We start from the raw sequence: 11,619 nt of genomic DNA, 5'->3' as shown, positions 1-11,619 counted from the left end.
GCCTCAGCGGCCACATCTAAAACATGGAGGTCATGGAAGTACTTGCCCTGTAAGGTAGCTCTGACTATAGACGCATTAACAACTACACGGTGCTGAGATGTGGGCTGGTGCACACCCGAATGCCTGGGAGAGACTGGTCATTGGCACTACTTTTTCTTTTTTGAGGTGGAATTTCACTCTTGTTGTGCAGACTGGAGTGCAATGGTGTGACCTCAGCTCACTGCAACCCCCACCTCCTGGGTTCAAGTGCTTCTCCTGCTTCAGCCACCTGAGCAGCTGGGATTACTGCTACTCAGGCACCTGCCACCATGCCGATGCCTGGCTAATTTTTGTATTTTTTGTAGAGATGGGGTTTCACCATGTTGGCCAGGCTGGTCTGGAAATCCTGACCTCAGGTGATCCTCCCGCCTCGGCCTCCCAAAGTCTTGGGATTACAGGTGTGAGCCACAGTGTCTGGCCAGCACGATCCTTCTAAGGTGCTGTGTATCCTCTTTGCTTACGTGGTTTCTGTTGTCAGGATTACTCTTTCTGCCCCTAATTCTTTGTTCTCTTATTCGACTCATCCTTTGATATTTAGCTGAGACATGACCTATGCATGGAATCCTTCCAGATGCCATAGCCTTCCTCTGGGTCCAACATCTTCCTCACCTTCCTCCATCATAGACATTGTCCCCTGTGTGTTTTAATTACCTATTTGTGTGTCTGTCTCATTACCACCTCAGCACTACTGACCTAACAACATTTGGGGCCAAATTATTCTTGGTTGTGGGAGGCTGTCCTGTATACTATGGGATGTTTAGCACCACCCTGGTGTCTATGCACTAGAGGATGGTAGCATCCCTCCCCAGCCCCCAGCTGTGACTATCAAAAATGTCTCCAGACATGGCCTAGTGTCCCTGGGTGGGGGCAGATATGAAATCGCCCCTGGTTGAAACCACTGCACCAAACTATAAGCTGAGTGGACAGGAAATGCATCTGTCCTTCTCACCCCAATTCTCTAAGCACCCAGAATAGTACCATGTGCTTATCTGGTCCTCAATCAATGTCTGTGGAACGGATGAATGGAGATTCTACAATGAGTCTTAAAGCGAGTCCCAGGTCAAAGTGAGAAGATGGAAGTTCACTTCCCGGATGTGCCAGTCCTGGCTGTGTGACTTGGAGAGGCCCAAGTCTGGTTCCCTGGAAGTGACTTGAACACGCATCCTTCTGTGGTCACAGATGGCAGCATCAGCATCACCTGGGAATTTGCTAGAAATCCTCATGCTCTGGATCCCCCCAGACCCAGTGAATCAGAATTGCGGGGAGGAGCTCTGAATGTGTGTTTTCAAAAGCTCTCTAGGAGTTTCTGATTCATTCCTCCTCACTTCTCAGACCAACCCTGGCTGATGTTAGAATTCACCTGGGAGGCTTTTTAAGGACAGGATGCTTAGGAGGCTAGATTTTCCCAGTCCCTTTGCACGAGAAGCTCTGGTATGGAGGCTGACCGTCGGTAGTTTTCACCTGCTTCAGGTGATTCCAGCACACACACAGCCAGGACTGAGGTGTTCTCAACGTGCAGAGGCTGTTCTGAATTTCTGTGCTTCCTCGTTAAAGCTTTAGGGAACTGCATTAACTCTTTCAGTCCACCAGAGGGCCAATCACAGCACTAGGAAAGGGATGGAGTTATTTCAGGGCACGGGGCACATAGAGCCATGGATGGTAAATACACAGGTGGATGTAAGTGTCCAAGACCTTCCTGGACACTTAACTCTACCTGGAAAAATACCAGACAGGAGTACGAAGCAACAGAAGTGACTCTAAGGCTTGAATCGTGCTCTTGCAATAACCCTGGGACAGCCAAGAGGAACAGGCGAACCCCAGCCAAGATTCTCTAGTTAACCCACCCGTTTTAAAAGCCATGTTCAAGTATCCTCTTTATAAATTTGTGTCTGAAGCCCTGGTGTCCCTGGGTTCACGAAAGCTTTTTTGTTTAGAAGGTGGCTGCCTTTTCGTATTCAGAGTGGATGTGAAGTCAGACATACCTGTGTTTCTGAGAATGCTGTTTCCCTCCTCTGAGTCTCAGATTTTATTATTTATTTATTTATTTATTTCAGACAGAATCTCACTCTGTTGCCCAGATTGGAGTGCAATGATATGATCTCGGCTCACTGCAACCTCCACCTCTGGGTTCAAGTGATTCTCGTGCTTCAGCCTCCTGAGTAACTTTGATTACAGGTGCCTGACACTATGCCGGGATATTTTTTGTATTTTTAGTAGAGATGGGGTTTCACCATGTTGGCCAGGCTGGTCTCCAACTCCTGATCTTACCTGATCCGCCCACCTCGGCCTCCCAAAGGGCAGATACTACAGGCGTGAGCCACCATACCTGGCCTAGACCTCAGATTTTTAAATGAGGGTAATGAAGCTTAGCTGGCTCAGCTGTAATGTGGTTCAACATGGGTGAACAGGTGAAACACCAGCCTACAACAATCACTTAATAAGTTCATTGTTCTCAAATGCACCCCAGGACCAGCAGCATCACCAGGAAACTTGCTAGAAATGCACATTTTAAAATCCTCCCCTAAATACTGAATTGGAAACTTTGAGGGTGGAGTAAATAACAACCTCTGAGTGTCAATTTTCTCATTTATAAAACCAGAATAATAACAGTACCTGCCTCTCAGAGACCCACTGTAAGGGTTAAATGAGATATGCACATAAACTTCTTGGCACAGTTCTGGCATAGAGCAAGAGCTCAGTAAATGTTAGCTTTCATTGCTATTTCAATTATTATCATCTTCCAAGCTCCCTGCCCCATGCAAGTCTTGGAAAGAACCTTTCGCATAAGTATCTCTTGTTGAACTTTGCAAAATACCGTATTTTGGCTCTGATTGCTCCATGTGGACTAAAACTTGCAGAACAGGGGTTCGGTACACCAACATGTCACGTGACTACCTTGGCCAGCGTTATAACTCATTCTGAGTGGCGCCATCTGTGTTAGTCCGATTTCGCACTGTTATCAAGAACTTTTCTGAGACTAGGTCATTTATAAAGGAAAGAGGTTTAACTGACTCACAGTTCTCCATGGTTCGGGAGACCTCAGGAAACGTACAATCACGCCAGAAGCAGCAGGCGCCTTCTTCACCAGGCGGCTGAAGAAAGAGGGAGAAGCACAAAGGTCAAACTTCCAAACTCATAAAACCAACAGATCTCGTGAGACCTCACTATCTTGAGAACAGCATGGGGGAGACTGCCCCTCTGGTCCATATACCTCCCTCCCTTGACATGTGGGGATTACAGGTCCCTCTCTCCACATGTGGGGGCTACAATTTGAAATGCGATTTGGGTGGGGACATAGAGCCAAACCATATCACCAACACTCAGAGCAAAATAACTATTTATTGGAGGGTCCCGCTATGGATTGTGATCTATTTAGTTCTACCCAACTGTCAGAGATACTGGCTTCCCCTCCACCAACCAACTAGGAACAAGCAAATGGGCTTGGGGCAGGAAAAAGAACCACAAATAAACAGCAGACAGGACCTGAAAAATATTTCACTTATGGCCAGAGAAAATAAAAACGGTACTGTGGGAGGGAAACAGAGTCAGCTCTGAGTGGCCTTGCGGCAGTGACAGAGAACTTTCCAGATGAATCATTGGAGGCAGAGGGGTGCCTGATGTTTGCGGGCATCTGAAAGCTGTCAGAGAGAGCTGAATTTTCAAGGTTGGAGAGAGAGAGGTAGAAGGTGGGATGGAAATTTACCTTCATGCATTGCAAGTTTCAATAATTAGGGTGAGAAGTGGAGAATCCTCAGCTAGAGACAGTTTATCTTCTGCAAAAGTGGGCTTTACTTTCTCTTTTCTTGCAAGGTATTATTTTCCTGCTCTCATCTCCTGAGTCTCCCCGGCCGGCTCCAGGATCTAAGACCCACCTTTTCCTGGGGGCTTAACTGGTCATTAGCTAAAAAGAAGTTGAATGAAGCTGGGGATCTCTGCAGTTATTAAGGGTTGAGCATGCTAATGCCTTGAGAGGGAGAAATTTATCTAAAATACATGAGCAACAGCAAACAATTGTCACTGAGGACTAAAGAATGCAAACCTCACCTAAAAGCGTTTAAATGGAAACACACAATTAAAGCAAATTACACTGATAAAACTAATTACATATATGATATGAATATATAACACACATATTGCCTGTGTGACTTAAATGCGTAATAGCAATAGGAATGGCAGCATGAAACTACATTCCAGTTGCTGTGGCCACAAAAGGAATGGATTTGGGTGCACCTGTTTCCACTTCCTGGAAAGTAGTGGCTTTTCATGATCTGTCAGCCGAAGAAACAGCACTGCACTGCCCTAAGTGGTGCTGACAGGGATTTATTCAAATGTGAATTAGACGAAGCTGGTTTGGACAGGCGATGAGTTGGGGAAAGCTGGGACATTTACCCTGTGACAAAGTCCTTCCACAAGCAAAGACTCTCCAGTCCGACAGTGATCCCTGGGCGTTGCAAGAAATCCATTCAGCATAAAGGCTGAATGCCAGCTCTGCTACGTTTAGCTGCTTGATCTTGAACTTGTTCTCAATGTCTCTGACTCAGTTTCCCCATATGGAAAACTGGAAAGATTTACCCTTACCTCTTGGAGTTGCCATGAATCAAAGATTGTTGACTAAGTGTCCAGCAGTGTACCTGGCACACAGCAGACTTTCAACCAATGGTTCTTATTGGTACAATTATTAGCATTTGTTACTGCTACTACCACTGTATCACTCCAAAAATATGATCCAGGATAGGTATATGAAATGGCAGGGTAAATTATTGTTGAGAATGAAGGAATGGCAGACTACAGAATTTTAGGAGAATGTGTTATTCGTAGGAGATGCATGCTGAGGTATTGGGGTGAAGCGTCATGATATACAAAATTTACTTTCAGATGGTTCAGAAGAACATCTGTCTGTGTGTGTGTTTGCATGTAGAAAGAGAGAGAGCTCTTGAAAGAGCAGAAAATGCAGTGTCAACAATTTAGAATCTAAGGCAAAGGATATACAGCGGTCACTGTACTAGACTATTCTTTCAGCCTTTGTCTGGAGCCAGGCTTCCTGGGTTCAAATCTTCACCCAATTACTAGCTGTGTGATGACTTCTGGCAAATTAAGGAAACACTCAGTGCCTCAGTTTCCCTATCTTAAGATGGGAATCATTAAAATGCCTAACTCAAAGGGCTTTTGTGAGGATGAAATGAGTTAATGTATTTAGAACCATTTATTGAACTAAGTGCTCAGTATTTGCTAACTCCATGTTAGCTGTTTGTGATTAGATAGATATATGTATAAATAGATCAGCTGATAGAGCAAGATGGGTAATAAGATGGGGGGAGGAAGGAGGGAGAAAAAACTAGAAAGAAGGAAGGAAAGGAGGGAGAGCAAAAGGAAGGGAGGGAGGGATAAAGGGAAGAAGGAAGGAAGTAAAAGAGGGAGGGAGGAAGGAAAGGACAGAAGGAAGGAAGGAGGAAAGACAGCTGGCAGATCTCATCACTCATGATGAATAATGTTTTATTTGTAGTTTTCAGTGACCTTCAAGTTTTCTGCACTTGGTATAAATTACTTTATCAATGAGTTAAACGTTATTACAAGTACATATGTGAATTACATAGTGCCCCCACCCAGGTTCCAGCCTGCAAACACAGCTAGAAGATGCTGGTCTCTCCACATAGGTGTTCATCACCCTACATGGGCGTCGGCAGGTGCATGGAACACCAGAGTTTTTGAGACCTGGAGTGATCCCCTGGCACCCAGAGTAGAGATGCCCTTGCTCCCCATCCGTCTGCTCCTTCTCCCCCGAGACGCCGCCACCCTCCAAAGTCAATTTCAGTGCCATCTCACTGTCAGTGGTGCCCTTGTGGATATGAGAGTCCTGTTCGGCCGAGGATGGAGCCTCCCTAATGGTAATGCATGCAGAATCGGGCTGGCACCTGGATTGCATTTTAAACACGTCCTGCGCCATTAGGCAGCCCTCATCATTGAGCAGACTGATGGCTGCATTGCAGGGACCTCCACGCCCAGTGGCAAGCTCAGCCGGTTCATCCAGCTGGGGCATCCTGCCAAGAACCTTCAGCTGTGAAGTGGCCACTCTTAGGTTACTAGGCACGGGTGGGGAGACCTGAGGAGGAGACAGCAGCCTGGTGTCTGCCTCCTGCGAATTTAAATCAAGATGAGGGGGTCAAGCCATGAGGAGCATCCCAGCCACTCTCCTGGGGGCACAGATTCTACCCATGGAATAAGAAGTGCTTTCTTTTCCACATGTCTCTCTCCAACTTGCTCTAGCACTGCAGCCACTCTAACCTTTTCTCCAACACAGTTGGAGCACTCCTTATGTAGGACCTCGACACAGGCGAATCCTTCTCTCCAGAACATTCTTCCTTCTGCTGGTCTCCTTCTTTCAGTCCAACTCACCTCTCCAGGAAGCCCTCCTAGATCCCCTAATATCAAGAGGTTGCCCCCACCTCACTGTCTTTTATCTTTTTATAAAACAGAGTCTTCCCCCATTGCCCAGGCTAGAGTGCGATGGTGCAATCTTGGCTCACTGCAACCTCCAACTCCCAGGTTTAAGGGATTCTCCTGCCTCAGTCTCCCAAGTGGCTGTAATTGCAAGCACCACACCCAGCTAGGTTTTGCAGTTGTAAATAGACAGGGTTTCACCATGTTGGCGCCAGGCTGGTCTTGAACTCCTGGCCTCAAGTGATCTGCCTGCCTGGGTCTCCCAAAGTGTGGAATGACAGGCATGAGCCACTGCACCCAGCCTTTTATCTTGATACTTTTTTTTTTTTTCTGTGTCTCAGCTTCCTCCTTTGTAAGTGGGGTTAACAATTGCGTGGAAAATGCTCTACTTGGTCAACTTTTCTGCTATGTTCTGTGTTCCTTTGGCTGATCAGTGGGTTCACATGTCCTCTGGGTGGATTCAGTCAGTGAGAGGCAGGCACAGAGGGGATGGGACTCTTGATTGGTCCTCTGGGCTTACCTGCTTACCTACTGCACAGTGCCGAGTTTCTCTCTTCAAGCTTTCTGACGGATAGCTGTGTTACCGGTTCTATTAGGTTGGGGCAAAATAATTATGTTTTTTGCCATTACTTTATTTATTTTTAATGTATTTATTGTTTTGGGACAGAGTTTCACTCTGTCACCCAGGCTGGAGTGCAGTGGCACCATCTCGGCTCACTGCAACCTCTGCCTCCCAGGTTCAAGTGATTCTCCTGCCTCAGCCTCCTGGGCAGCTGGGACTATAAGCACCTGCAACCACACCTGGATAATCTTTTATTTTTAGTAGAGGAGATGGGGTTCTGCCATGTTGGTCAGGCTGGTCTCAAACTCCGACCTCAGGTGAGCTGTTCACCTCAACCTCCCAAAGTGCTGGGATTACAGGCATGAGCCACTATGTCCGGCCTTTTGCCATTACTTGTTTTATTATTATTATACTTTAAGTTCTGGAGTCCATGCACAGATCTTGCAGGATTGTTGCATAGGTAGACACATGCCATGGTGGTTTGCTGCCGCCATCCCCCTGTCACCTACATTAGGTATTTCTCCAAATGTTATTGCTCCCCAATCTCCCCACACCCTGCTATCCCTCCCCTAGACCCCTACCCTCAACAGACCCCAGTGTGTGATGTTCCCCTCCCTGTGTCCCTGTGTTCTCATTGTTCAACACCCACTTACAAGTGAGAACATGCGGTGTTTGATTTTCTGTTCTTGTGTCAGTTTGCTAAGAGTGATGGTTTCCACATTCATCCATGTCCCTGCAAAGAACCTGAACGCATCCTTTTTTACGGCTGCATAGTATTCCATGGTGTATATGTGCCACATTTTCTTTATCCAGTCTATCATCGATGAGCATTTGGGTTGGTTCCAAGTCTTTGCTCTTGTAAACAGTGCCACAATGAACATAAGTGTGCATGTGTCTTTATAATAAAACGATTTATAATTCTTTGGGTATATATCCAGTAATGGGATTGCTGGATCAAATGGAATTTCTATTTCTAGGTCCTTGAGGAATCACCACACAGTCTTTCACAATGGCTGAACTAATTTACACTCCGACCAACAGTGTAAAAGCGTTCCTGTTTCTCCACATCCTCTCCAGCATCTGTTGTCTCCAGATTTTTTAATGATTGCCATTCTAACTGGCGTGAGATGGTATCTCCGTGTGGTTTTGATTGCCATTACTTTTGATCAAAGCATTCCTCTTGTACTTCTTCAGCACCAAGGGTGGTAACAGCTCCCTGATGCCGCCAGTGCCTCGGTGTCTCTCTGTCCCTTGTAGGTTTCCTTGGGTCCTGCCCATACCTTTGTAAATTGTCCGTTCGCTGCATTGGCCTCAGTAATCCCTCCGACTGTGTCATCTGCTACCTACCAGGACACTGACCTACATAATAACATCCCCTATCTCATATGTCACGAGGAGTAAAGTGATTTCAGTGCAATATACATAGTAAGTGCTAAGATTATGATTTGCTATTGTTTCCCTTCCTATCACTTATCACACTTTGCATTAATTGCCATGCTCATTACTTTTCTCTCTGGTTAATCAACAATTTGCATGAAGAGGGAGTCTCTGTCTGTGCCTGTTCATTCAACCTCATGATGTTCCCTTGTTAGATGCGAAATAAGCCCTCAGAAAATAGCTGATGAGTGAATAAATGAATGAATGAAAGAATGAGGGCTGGTTTTCACTTTCCAAAGCACTTTTATATATCATGTTGAATTCTGTGGTAAAGTACGCATATTCGATTGTTTTTGTTTTGTAAAGACAGTAATTTCACAAGGCTTTACCTATTACAGCATCTGCTTTGATCCATGAGGAATAGAGTCACAGTTTAGTGAATAATTAGACAGAAGAATGGAGAGAAAAGTCAAAGAGCGAAATGCTGCCTGAGAACATATTATGTGCTCAGATTGTCTGTTAGCATTTGATGAACATGATTTATTTTGATTTTCCCAACAGTTATTATCATAACCACAGATGCATCATTATTCCCTAGTTGGAAGACTCATACATGGTTACTGTGTTAGTCAGGGTTCTCTAAGGGGACAGAACTCATAGGATAGATGTATATACAAAGGGGAGTTTATTAATGAGTATTGACTCACATGATCCTAAGGTGAGGTCTCACAATAGCTCATCTGTAAGCTGAGGAGCAAGGAAGCCAGTCCAAGCTCCAAAGCCTCAAAAGTAGGGAAGCTGATGGTGCAGCCTTCAGTCTGTGGCCAAAGGTCCAAGAGTCCCCAAGCAGAAGAACCTGGAGTCCGATGTTCAAGGGTAGGAAGCATTCAGCACAGGAGAAAGATGTAGGCTGGGAGATTCAGCCAGTCTATTCTTTACACTTTCTTCTGCCTGCCTTTATTCTGGCTTCATTGGCAGCTGATTGGACAGTGCCCACCCAGATTCAGGGTGGGTCAGCCTTTCCCAGTTCACGGACTCAAATCTTCTTTGGCAACACCCTCACAGACACACCCAGGAAGAATACTTGGCATCCTTCAATCCAGTCAAGTTGACAATATTAACCATCACAGTCGCCAAGCTGGAGGCTCAGAGAACTGGCCGCCGTTCCTCATGTGTTTCACTCTAAATGTCGTGCTTTTCCCACACAGCAGTTAACCCACTGAGAGACCCCGGAGAGTCTCTTATACCTGCATTCAGGGAGAGGTATAAAAAAGTATCTGTAGGCTGGGCGCGGTGGCTCAAGCCTGTAATCCCAGTACTTTGGGAGGCCGAGGCGGGTGGATCACAAGGTCAAGAGATCGAGATCATCCTGGTCAACATGGTGAAACCCCGTCTCTACTAAAAATACAAAAAATTAGCTGGGCATGGTGGTGGGTGCCTGTAATCCCAGCTACTCGGGAGGCTGAGGCAGGAAAATTGCCTGAACCCAGGAGGCGGAGGTTGCAGTGAGCCGAGATAGCGCCATTGCACTCCAGCCTGGGTAACAAGAGCGAAACTCCGTCTCAAAAAAAAAAAAAAAAAAAAAAAAAAAGTATCTGTTTGTAATAGCTTTAAACAAATGACAGGAACCCTACATGTCTACTGGGGGAGAAAGAGTAAATAAATGGAAACATTTAAACACTGAAATAGTGTGGCCATAATGTGAATGAATTAGCGGTGACCATATCGCCTGTAATAAATGTGAAGTAAAAATTAACTCTCAAAAAATACCTCAGTGTACCATCGTTTTAGATCAAGGTTGACAAATATGCAAAACACTACGTAGTTGGGAGTAGTGGCTCATGCCAATAATCCCAGCACTTTGGGAGGCTGAGGCGGGCAAATAGTTTGAACCCAGGGGTTCGAGACTAGCCTGAGCAATATGGTGAAACTGTGTCTCTACAAAGAATACAAAAAAAATTAGCTGGGCATGGTGGTGCACACGTGTGGTCTCAGCTACTCAGGAGGCTGAAGTGGGAGGATCGAACAGGAGATCAAGGCTGCAGTGAGCTGAGATCTCACCGCTTCACTTTAGCCTGGGCAGCGGAGTGAGACTCCATCTCAAAACAAAAACAAAAACAAACCACTACCGTGCATTATTTAAGACTACAACTATGTCATTAGAAAGCACTCAAATTCAAGGAATCACATACACCAAATTCAAAATTGTGGTAGAAGGGATGGGACGCTATGTTAGGGGAGTGACTGAGGGGTCTCTGTGGTTCCTGCGATGTTTTTCTTAAGCAGAGAGGGTGTTTGTTATATTATTGTACACTTATTTTCCTAATGGAAATATTTCACTTTATTTTAAGAAGTGGCGCCTTGCCTAAGGACACCAGCTGGTTAAGGATGGAGCTGGACATGTCACATAAACCTTGCGACTCTTGGCTACATGCTCTTTCCCCTACAGTGAGCGGTCCAAAAACAGGGTAATTATCTCCCTTGGGCAACTTGGGAAGAGGTGAAAGGAATATTGAGTAACCCTTCCTTGCCTCCTTCCCTCCCTGATTACTGCCTTACCAACACCCTGGATACCTGCTTTCAGGTTCTTTCTGTTGCTGGCTTCTCAGAAGACAGTTTGGTTTCTGCATGACTTCAGTGCAAAAAAGAGAAACTTCCTTTTATTGACTCAATCCAAAAGTCTCAAAAAGATCAGACCAAGAAGCCCTCCCATCAAGATACTAGCATGGCAGGCACTCCTGTTTGCCTCGCCCATGATCCTATGTTAGCAGGGACTGCCTCTTACAACAGAAGTCCAAAAAGGGAGCGACTCGCATTCCCAGGCTCCCTGCGGCATGGCCCATAACCTCATCTCCATAAAGGGAAAATCTGCCGAGGGATTTCTGGGGAAATACACACCCTGTTTCCCTCTGGGAAATTTTCCTCTGTAAAAAGGAAGAGGTGCAAGAAAGCTGCCATCTCTCTTTCTGCTTTGTATGCTGTCATACACGGATGTGATGTTTGGAGCTGTGGTAGCCACCTTGTGACCATGAGGAAAGGACCAAGAGAATAATTGAGAAGCTATTGCTGACCTGTTGAATGATCTCTGGAGTTGCCTGTCTCTCAATTACTTCTTAAGTGCAAATAAAAATGAATCAACATTGTTTAACCACTTTTATGCTAGCGTTCTCTTAGTAGCAAACAAAATCACATCATCAGACTCC

General features: G+C 45.6%; 1 long non-coding RNA gene across 1 annotated transcript in view; it reads right to left on the bottom strand.

Moving 5' to 3' along the window:
- Window positions 1-3,055: 3,055 nt before the first annotated feature.
- The window catches only part of LOC141580713 (uncharacterized), a 389,651-nt gene continuing 381,087 nt past the window's right edge, over window positions 3,056-11,619 (bottom strand). Inside the window, exon 4 of the long non-coding RNA XR_012513005.1 lies at window positions 3,056-3,131. This is a non-coding gene — a long non-coding RNA (uncharacterized LOC141580713). The remainder of the gene's footprint in view (window positions 3,132-11,619) is intronic.

This window comes from Saimiri boliviensis, chromosome 12, assembly GCF_048565385.1.
Source record: "Saimiri boliviensis isolate mSaiBol1 chromosome 12, mSaiBol1.pri, whole genome shotgun sequence".
NCBI lineage: Eukaryota > Metazoa > Chordata > Mammalia > Primates > Cebidae > Saimiri > Saimiri boliviensis.
Note: the sequence above shows the minus strand (reverse complement) of the source record. Positions and strands in the feature narration are given on the sequence as shown.